Genomic DNA, 11,052 nt, shown 5'->3' with positions numbered 1-11,052 from the left:
GTAAGGCCGTGAACTTCCAAGCAATAATGATGTTCAAAAATAGTCAAGACTAAAAAATAAGCTACAATCCTAAAGAGAATTTGTGAATAGAGTTGTCTTAGAAGTGTATATGATAGATATAGCAAAAGTGAACTATAACCATGGTCAAGGAATGCACAATGAGTACGCTAATCCTTAGATAGTTCGTGCACTTTTTCCTTTGAACGTGAGCTCCATAACTAGGTTAGATCGACCAGGTATACATGCCGATAATGCGTACCCTTGGCAGTTGCAAAATCAAATCAACAAGGTATGCATACCGGGTATGCGTACTCTTGGCAGTTCGCGAAGTCAGATCGACTTGGTATGCATACTAGACATGCATACTTCCAAGTAGTTCGTGTGTTTTCTCACATTCAATTTAGAAACATTCCCAATAACCATAGTACACATACTATGTATGCACACATTAAATAATTCGTGTAATGTTTGCTTGGGAAATTTTCTAAAGATCAAATTAAATAAAAAATTTTTGTAAAAAAATTGTTCTAGACTAAGATTGCTAAAGATCTACAAACAACCATTGCTTAAATCATATTTCAAGAGTTTAAACAAGACAAGCTTGAACTCACAATTTCTTCTTTGCAATATTAAATCTACTAAAATTATACGACATAACCGATCAGAAAAAATATCATACACATAGTCTCATAAGAAAGAATGGCAAATGAAGTGAGTAAATAGGATGTGTCAGTCTTCACATACCTCTTTATTGATGAAGTTCTCGCAAATTTCTTTGTAAGATAAGTCAGTCTTCACATACCTCATTGTTGATGACGAACTCGCAAAAGTCTTCGTTTGTTCTTCAGTCTTCAATCTTGGAGGGTATTCAATGACATTTGATACTCAACTACCATGCTCTAATCCTAATCCGAGACTTGACTTTCATAGACTGAAAATTAGGATATAGCTTTGTACATCTAACATTGACAACAAGCTTGAGATAAAAAAACTTGTGAGTTCGACCGAGCGATGTTCTAACAGATGGATCTTGCTCACTGAGTTTGGTTATTTCGATAATCACTGTCTCTGTTTGATCTTTGACCAAAAGTGTTTATATAGATCAAACGGAAGATCATTTAATCTACTTTATTTTTGACCAAAATATATTTTTGGGAGATTGATAAGTAAGTTGGTTACTGAAACAGATTTAGTCATTTGTTGTTTCGGGTTACGATCCGAAGGAGTTGGGATCAGAAGTCTTCATAACGCTGAAGCAACTCAAGATAATAGACTTTTTCTTGGGATTCACATGCTTGGGGCATATTGCTTGTAGCCACAGGGATTATGAAGGAACTCCAGTTTTACTTGGTCTGAACTATACGAAGTTGCGATAGTCAATTTATACAGCTGCTTAATTCTGAGAGTATTCAAAACTGGACTAGGTCCGGGGTTATTCTGTCAGACAGTTTTTCTCGTTAACAAAATCTTATGTGTCGTTCCGTATGTTACCCTATTTTCCATATTATAATTATTGTTATACTTATAATTCAGTAATTGTTTTTGTATTGGTATGATCACATATTTAATTCAACACCAACTATCTAAATTTTGAAAATGTTAACGTTATTTATAGCAATGGAGGCACAAATAAAGCGACCCATGATTTAGTAAAATTCTCTTTGTCTAACAAAACTTCTAATGTATGGACTATAGAGGTCCCAAACTGTATAATAGTGCTTTGCACCGGGGCATCATTTTAAGTTCATATATTCTCCTTTCTTTAAAATAAAATAAAATAATACTCCCTCCATTTCTAAATAATAGGCTGGTTTGTCTTCAAAAAAATAAAACCTCATTTTAAGGATAAATGTCAAGCATGTGGAACCGACAGTTTGGAACCATCGAATTTCCCAGACTACCCTCTTTCTGTTTTTCTCTATCAACGTTCTCAAGTCTCAACTCTCAATCGTATGAAATTTATGTCGCCCCTTAAAAAGTTCATTTCGTGGGCAAACATTCAAACTTCGAATTTTGGATCTCACTTTATCAGTTCAGTCCAATTTGAAGAAGAAAAGAAAACTCTAACATTCGGAAAAAAATGTGTACGCCAGAAATTATTGATGAAAATCAGAAGAAAGAAGAAGAAAATCCAAACCCAGATTTGTATGACTGGGGTTTGAAAGATTTCGATATTGGCAAACCTCTTGGTAAAGGAAAATTTGGGAGAGTTTATATGGACAGAGAAAAAAAGGTAAACAAACCCTAACTTAAACCTACTATTTAAGAAATTCTGTAAATTTGATTTGGATTTTCAAGTAAATTTTGGGTGTTTTTTTGTTTGTGTGCAGCATCAGTATGTTTGTGCATTGAAAGTATTATATAATGTCAAGTAGAGAAATACAATCTACTCCCTCAACTCAAAAGAGAAATGGAAATTCAGAGTACATTAGATCATCCAAACATTGTTAGTCTCTATGGTTGGTTTGGTGATGATGAAAGGATTTTCTTGATTCTTGAATACGCTGCTAAAGGTGAACTTTATGGTTTACTTAGTAACACTGGTCATCTGACTGAGAGACAAGCTGCTACTGTAAGCAAAAATCCCTAAACTTTTGATTTTTGATTTATTTTATTTTTCTAGAGTTTGTTTATGTTAATTTACTGATTATGTTCTTTGGGTTCTTTCTTTTGGTTGAAATTTAGTACATTGCAAGTCTTGCGAAAGAACTATCTTACTGCCACGAGAAGAATATCATTCATAGAGATACTAAGCCGGAGAATTTGTTGCTTGATCATGAGGTAAATTTCGATATCTCTCAACTCTTATAACCGAAACTGTTATTATTAGAAATCTTTGTTAGGGTTATGCGGGTTTGAGGGTTTCAAATGTGGATCAACCATGGTTGGTATTGAACTAGAGTTATAGGTGTTGTACATTTAGGAATTCAATTGAATTTAACGAAAATGAGATGATCATTGTTTTTTAGGTGTGAAGAGAAGAAGATACATGTTGTTCGCTTTGTTATTATTTTGAAAAGAATGTTTTGTTGACTGCCATGAGAAGCATATCATTCATAGAGACAACAAGCCGGAGAATTTTCGATATCTCTCTCCTATTAGTAGGATTTTTTATTATTGATCATGAGGTATTGAGGTTTCAAATGTAGATCAAGCATTGGCTGATAATACTAATCGTTACAACTTTCAGTGGAATTACTGCATGCCACGATTTAAACTAGTACACATCAAAAGTTTATGAGGAAATGCTGCTGTTTGAAGTGATTATGCATTGATTTACGACATATTCTTCACATGAAGTGTATATATGCATAAGCATTTTCTTTATGAGCAATCGGGCTTGATGGTTTTTGTTTAGGTGTAAAGTATCTAATCTATCATCTATGGTGTTGTAGTTGCAGTAAATCCTACAACACACCCCTTGTATTATCATGACTATGATTTCTAGATCTAAGCTTATTTGATATGAAAATAAAGATAAAGATAAAGATAATGAAAATAGAAAATAAGACACAAGATTTACGTGGTTCGATCAATGTGATCTACATCCACGGGGTTAGGGATCTTCACTATGATTGTTTGTAATTACATATGGATTACAATTCAGACTCCATTAATGAGTATTTGGAGCTCTTGGTTGAAGAAGGAAGAAGAAGATAATAATACAAATTCTGCTCTCTCTCTCTCTCTCTACAAATGTGTCTCCCTCTCTGATTCTAAAATGTGTATCCCTTTCTGATTATTCTTCTTTTTATCTCTTGCCTTTCTCTTTATATAGGATATTACATAGTGGATGACAGCTCATATACAGCTAAGATTTCCCCTAATTTCGGATCTGGCTTGCGATGATGTCGCAAGCTTACAAATGTTAATTTCGCAGATCTTCTAATCTTCGCAAAGTTATTACATTTTTCTTATGTTTAAGCTAATATCACCTATTGTGTCGTTTCTCAAAGTGCTCTGCGACATTTTTGTAATGCGTTGTTAAGAATTTCGCGAGCGTATCGTTGTCGCGAAATTCTGATCATACATCTTGCCTCTTTTTTCTTGAATATTGCTTGAAGAGCGATCTTCAGGAAAAAATCCATTGTTGTAGTTGTTGGAGAGAGATACGTGTTGTTGGAGTAGTCTTTGATCTTTGTTGATGAAGGAACGAGCGAAAGAATACTGGACTTGAAAAGTACGTACTTTCCTCTATTCTTTTGTGAAGTTCCGAAATGTTGCGAAGTAAATAAGAAGTATCATCTTTTGAAGTATGCGAAGTATGAAGTATCTTTGAAGAAGTATAAGAAGCATGAAGTATCCTTGATGAAGTATAAGAAGTATTCAATCCTCGAAATATAAGAAGTATCCGTTCTTGAATGAGAATAATAAGTATTGCCTCTATTCATGCAAAATTATTACTCCATTTTTGGTGATTCTTGCCGAGAAGATAAAGAACATAAAATGTTTTCTTGGTAATCCATAGTTGCATCTGTTCTTTATCTATGAGGGTAGAATCCTTGAGAAAATGTTGAATGTGCGAATTGTTTCTTCATTCTTATCTTGCCTCTGTCTCATGTTTTGTGCTCATGCGATAGTATAATCTCTTCAAGTTGCTTATAATTGTGCGAAATAATTGAGCGAGATAATCACATCATTCGAAATAATCACATTCTGCGAAATTCTGACACATTCTAAGAAATTTCGAATCATTCTGCGAAGTTCTGAATCATTCTACGAAGTTCTGAATAATCTTGCGAAATTCTGAATAATCCTGTGAAATTCTGAGTAATCCTGAATAATTCTGTTAAATTCTGCGATATTATTGCGAAATTATGCAATATTATTCCGTACATTTTTGTAAAGTACTTGTGCGAATATAATGCTTATGTGATGATTATGTAATGAAATGTATATGCGATGTTTATGCTATGAAATGCTTATGCAATGCTTTTATGATGCGAGTATGATGCTTGTATGATGAGAATGCTTATCTATTGCAATGTATAGCTAATGTTTGTGTTACTTAGATCATTTTGCACGCTAGAATTGATGTAGCTTTAAATTGCCTCCATTCTCCATTTCTCTGGCTTTTTCTTTAGTGTATGCATTCCTCTTCGTGTAGTTATTGTTCCTCACAAGTTCTTACTTGTGTTTCATCTTTCCGTTTTCCTGCACTATTAGTATCTCATAACAGTATGATCATAGTATCAAGTCTGCGGCATTTTCACTTCCTCAGTTTCATTTCCATATACATATTCGCAAGATTATTTGCTTACATATAATCATCTTCGCAAGTTTATTTGCGTACCCTCTTCTGTGGTCTTATTTTGCCTTCCTAGTTAAAGGTCTTATTATGCCACCTCTTGTCATTGCGACAAAATCGCAGGACGTCTTTGCACTTTCATGCAAAAACCCATTGATCTTTCCTTAACTTTTTCTTTTGTATTATTGCCTCTTCAGGATTGTTGCGACAATATGACATGCCTAAATATTCTTGCGAAAATAAAGCCCCATGGCATTGCCGTCTTGCGACGAAATCACATGACGTCTTTACACTTTCATGTAATGACCCATTGATCTCGTCTTACCTTTTTCTCTAGTATTATTTCCTCTTCAGGATTGTTGCAAAAATATGACAAGCCTTAATACCCTTGCGAGTAAAAAGCCTCATGACATTTGCGTCTTAAGACACTTATCAACTCCTTAATGGAGGGTGCCGCCCTTATCTCCCCCCTGGTTGCCCCTTCAAGGATGCGTACTTCTACCATACAAGGTTAGCTCCTCCCATCCGGTCTTAACAACAACCAGTTGTTTTCGCAGCCTCTTATCCCTTTTGCCTATAGGGCTTATGGTTACGAGACTGCACCCTAAGTGGGGTTTTCTTCGGGCCGAGTGCAGTATAAGCCAAGACTTGTCAAGAATGGCAAGGTACGCTCCAGACGCCCCTGGCACTCTTGACTCAACCGTGTACCTCGGCGCCTTGATCAAATTCCGCACTCCTTGGGAGAGTCCTTATTACCTTAGTCGCCCAACCTAAGTCATATGCTTAAGCTGAGAATCCAAGGTGCCTCTCCCGGATGGGCTTTATTGACCCCAAATCTCCATGACTCAGGTTCCAGGGGCGGTGTAACCTTTTCCCTGAGTCATGCTACAGGTACCCCCTTCTATGATGTACTTTAGGTCTTACATTTGCCTCTTGCGAAATTTTATTCGCGAACTAGGGTGTACGCCATAAAGGTTCGCCCCATTCTAATCTTAGATTTTTATGGATCTTAGATTGTCTCTTGCGAAATTTTCGCGTTTCTTTGTTCTTTTATTCTTTCATTCATTCTTTCATTTCTGTCATTTCTTTCATCCACTCTTTCATTTCTGTCATTTCTTTCATCTACTCTTTCTTTCTCGTAATATCATATCATTTGAAGCAAAGTAAATATTCAAGAGAAATTCTAATATATTATAATTTTGAAATTTTTTTAGTTGTGAAATCTTTGTAACTCTGCGATTGTATCGCGTTTTGTAAATCAAATCAAAAATCTTTTATTTTCTGTAAAAGAAATATCCTAGAGAATTATATAAATTGGGTTTTCTCATTTTTTTTGTAATTTTGAAATCTTTGTAATCGTGCGATTGAATCGTTTTTTGTAAATCAAATCAAAAATATTTTTATTCGTTCTTAGTATAAAGTAAAATGTGCAAGGAAGTGGTACTTATCTTTCATGTGAGTCGCTGTTGTTGTCAAAGAAGTGAATAAATGCTTTGGAATGTATGAATTTCGCGCAGAAAAAAGAAGTGTGAGAAGTGAGACTTGAACCCTCGACCTGCTTCTTGGATTTTCTTGCACCATACCAACTGTGCTAAGCCTCTCTTGCAAAATAATCAAAGTTCTTGTGAAGTAATCAAATTCCAACTGTGTGAGAGGCAATTCAATATAAATTTCGCGTAACAAAAATAATCATGCGAGAAGCAAGAATTGATCTCGCGACCTGCTGCTTGCATTCATGCTCGTGACCAATTGTGCAAGCTTATTCTTTGCAAAGTATCTCTGCGAAATTATCATCAACTCTCTTATGTGCGAAATAATCAAAGAAATATCTGTGCGAAAAAATATGCATGTGTTGGGACTTGATCACACGACCATGAACTCATTAACTTCGCAGATGACCAATTGTGTTGCCTCTTGTTTGCAAAATAATAAAACAATATTGCGAAATTATTCATTTCTTCGCTCTCTGTAAAAAAGAAGAAAACTATGTTCGCAGGCGAATTCGAACTTGCGACCACGAACACACATACTACTCTCTGGACCAATTGTGCAAGAACCTCTCTGCGAAATTAGTGCATAACTTTTTTCCTTATTCTTTTATTCTCCCATGAAAATGAGAATAAAATTAAAAATATGTGTTTCTGCGAATTCGAACCCGTGACCTATTTGTCGTTCGCTCAGCCTTGAACCATCTGTGCGAATTTCTGTTTATGATAGAAATTGCAGCATCTTCCTCTTATCTTTTCTTCGTCCTTCCTTAACTTCTTTCACATTTTCCTTCATCTCCTGAACATGAAAATATTCCACTGAAACTTCCATTTTTTCCTTAAATTTCACCACAACAACTAATTTTTTTCTCTCACTCTTTTCATGTCTTTGAATTGTTGATGATGTTTACTCCCTGAAAGTGTGATTTCTTCCATAAAATTTTCATTTTTGAACTTAAACTTTGTAGATCTAAAAAAAAATATGAACAATAGCTAATCTTCATGGAAATTTCTTGAACCAACAAGCTACATGAGGGATAAATCCTTTACTCCTCCCTGTTTCTAGCGCCAAAAATGTAGTTGCAGGAAATCCTACAACACACCCCTTGTATTATCATGACTATGATTTCTAGATCTAAACTTATTTGATATGAAAATAATGATAAAGATAATGAAAATAGAAAATAAGACACAAGATTTACGTGGTTCGATCAATGTGATCTACATCCACGGGGTTAGGGATCTTCACTATGATTGATTGTAATTACATATGGATTACAATTGAGACTCCATTAATGAGTATTTGGAGCTCTTGGTTGAAGAAAGAAGAAGAAGATAATAATACAAATTCTGCTCTCGCTCTCTCTACAAATGTGTCTCCCTCTCTGATTCTAAAATGTGTATCCCTTTCTGATTATTCTTCTTTCTCTCTCTTGCTTTTCTCTTTATATAGGATATTGCATAGTGGATGACAGCTCATATACATCTAAGATTTCCCCTAATTTCGGATCTGGCTTGCGATGATATCGCAAACTTACAAATGTTAATTTCGCAGATCTTCTAATCTTCGCAAAGTTATTACATTTTTCTTATGTTTAAGCTAATATCACCTATTGTGTCGTTTCTCAAAGTGCTCTGCGACATTTTTGTAATGCGTTGTTAAGAATTTCGCGAGCGTATCGTTGTCGCGAAATTCTGATCCTACAGGTGTTGTTTAGGTGTAAGAGTGCCTCCTAGCTAGTTGGATTGGTACAAACTGTTCTTTCCAAGCTTAAATTTTTTGGCTTTTGTTGATGGTTTTGCCGTGTTGGATAGAGTAAGGTATTGCTGAGATTAAGGAGTTGATAGTGCTGTTGAATACTTTGTTATGTGTCTAAGCGCTTGGAACAGTACAAACCCTTGTTACACTTAGTCATTCCTCTCTATGGGCAAGTCTTTTGGCTATAGAAAGATTTGGAGTTTCCCAGCTATATGTGAATAGGCGTCCTTCAAGTCTCACGGGATTTCACACAGAGCAAGAAAGAAATACAAAAATGTCACTGTGTGCGCTGGTTTTGTTACATATGTAGTGTTACACTTGGCTCACTGGCTTTCCCTGGACCTTTTTTATGTTTAAAGCACTTACAGCAGATCCTTTTCTATGAGTAAAAGCATATAATTATTACGTTGCTTCTAAATCTGATGAGAGAGTAGGTTGGGTTTGTCAGCTTAACCTTAGTAAACATGTAATACCTTAAGTGTTACAGGGACTCAACTGTAGACATGGTGAACAGATACCAAGCGGTCACTGCTGGTTTGATATGAAAGCCTTCCGCATTGTAGTTCGATGTATAGGTTTTGATCAATTAGCTTTCTTATTGGCCTAATGGAGTTTCTGATGTGTGTCTGAGAGCATAAATAACCATCAGTTAGCGGCTATGAATGAGGTGTTGCATTAGTGACGTCGGCAGGAAAATTATCTCCATTTAGTGTCTGCATTGGTTTTTAACTGTGTGTCCTTGTGGTTTTGTTCGCCATTCTGTTGGTGTATTTCCCAGCTGCCTCATGTGCAACTTGGGTAAGTTATTCGGTAGACGTCTTTCGTCGTTCTCAACTATATTGATGATCAAATCTCGATAAATCATCTTAGTTTACAATAGGGTGATTGTAGACATTTACCTCTTGCATGATCTGTAATCTCAAATGCCTCCAAACAAATGTCTCCGTGATGTTTTGGGTAATATTGATGTCCTATGCTCTCAGCCTCGTGCTTAGCTTTTTCAATGTTCGTCTCCCCAGTCCCCACATCTTGCAAGAATTTAGGGCTTTAGACAAGCTTTGAATTTTTAAGCATTCCCCTCTTAAATGCTACCTAGAGAGTTGTTGCTGCAAACACTCCCACATTATAATCCGAAGCTAGTTCCAGATGTGAGGAAAAGAAACAACATTTTGTTTGTCTTTGTTGTTATTTTGGTTCTTATCGTTATAATGTTGTGGTTGGGTCAATTTTGTAATGGTCTGATCGTTTGAGGTTTCGAATCCTGATAGTTCATAGTGTTTGCATATGGGTTACAACAGATTATTAAGATATAGGAATTAACACATAGTTTGTTTAAGACCACAGAAGTCAGACTAAGCAGTTAACGTTGTCAGTTGTTAGTTGAAACTGTGCATGTTATAAGGGAGTTAATCTTTGGTTGCATCTTTCCTTTTATTTCAGGGACGTCTGAAAGTTGCGGACTTTGGATGGTCTGTACAGTCAAATAAGAAGAGACATACAATGTTTGGACACTAGATTACTTAGCACCAGAAATGGTTGAGAACAAAGGTCATGACTATTCAGTTGATACCTGGACTATGGGTATTCTCTGTTACGAATTCCTTTTTGGGGTTCCGCCATTTGAAGCTGAGACGCAGAACGAAACATTCAGAAGGTAGTGAATACGGATCTTCGGGATTCAGCTTCTGTAACTCCTACATGGTTTCTTTGGCTTCTCAGTAATTCAAAAATTTAAATGTACATAACAGTTTTTGTCTACAGGATGATGAAGCTTGAATACAGCTTCCCTCCAACCCCTCATGTGTCAGTGGAAGCTAAAAATCTCGTGCGCTTGGTAAGTTTGTCTATGAGCGCTACAGTTTTGCATGGAATACGCTTATTTTAAGTGGATATTAGTTTGACATATTTGGAACTCACTCACATTTGCAGCTTTTGGTGAAGGATCCCTCGAAGAGACTTCCGCTGTCAAAGATTTTAGTACATCACTGGATAATTAAGAATGCAGACCCATCTGGTGCTTGCAGTGAGTAGAAAGATCTAAAGTAAATTATTAACATACTCGCCAGTGGCTCGTATATATTTTTGTACACCAAAATGATGTAATTGTATTTGCTGGCATCCCTTCCTGAGACTAGTTTGCAGCCTTTGAGATTGTATCTGGTGTAATTAGGAGTTGGTCCTAAAATATATTTTTACCAACACCTACAACTACTCTGTGACGATGATACGAACTTAATGCTGGCATAAGCAATTTTTAATCGGGAGATAATATTTCAACACAATTGCCATGCAAATGTTGTTGCGCTCGACTTGCAGAGTAGTTAGGGGTTCAAATTCGTAGATGGGTTCAAATTCGTAGACCTCAGATGTTTAGTCCCTGAGTCCTTGACCAAGGAAATCGGATGCGACTACTTATAATTGGACATGGTATGAAGATGACTAAAGTTATTGATATACGAGGATATACGTAGTCACAGGCAGTGGGAGTTAAGGGCAAGTCGGCGTTGGCAACTAATTTTTTTAAGGGTATTTATACATGTTTTTAATTAAACATTTTG

The 11,052-nt window shown here is 35.9% G+C and overlaps 1 pseudogene; it reads left to right on the top strand.

Moving 5' to 3' along the window:
- The first annotated feature begins 2,080 nt into the window (after window positions 1-2,080).
- On the top strand, window positions 2,081-10,601 carry LOC113359505 (annotated as a pseudogene).
- Window positions 10,602-11,052: the final 451 nt, after the last annotated feature.

The sequence above is a fragment of the Papaver somniferum genome, chromosome 3 (assembly GCF_003573695.1).
Source record: "Papaver somniferum cultivar HN1 chromosome 3, ASM357369v1, whole genome shotgun sequence".
In the NCBI taxonomy this organism is placed as follows: domain Eukaryota; kingdom Viridiplantae; phylum Streptophyta; class Magnoliopsida; order Ranunculales; family Papaveraceae; genus Papaver; species Papaver somniferum.
The sequence above is the reverse complement of the archived record's forward strand: the minus strand, read 5'-3'. Positions and strand labels throughout refer to the sequence as shown.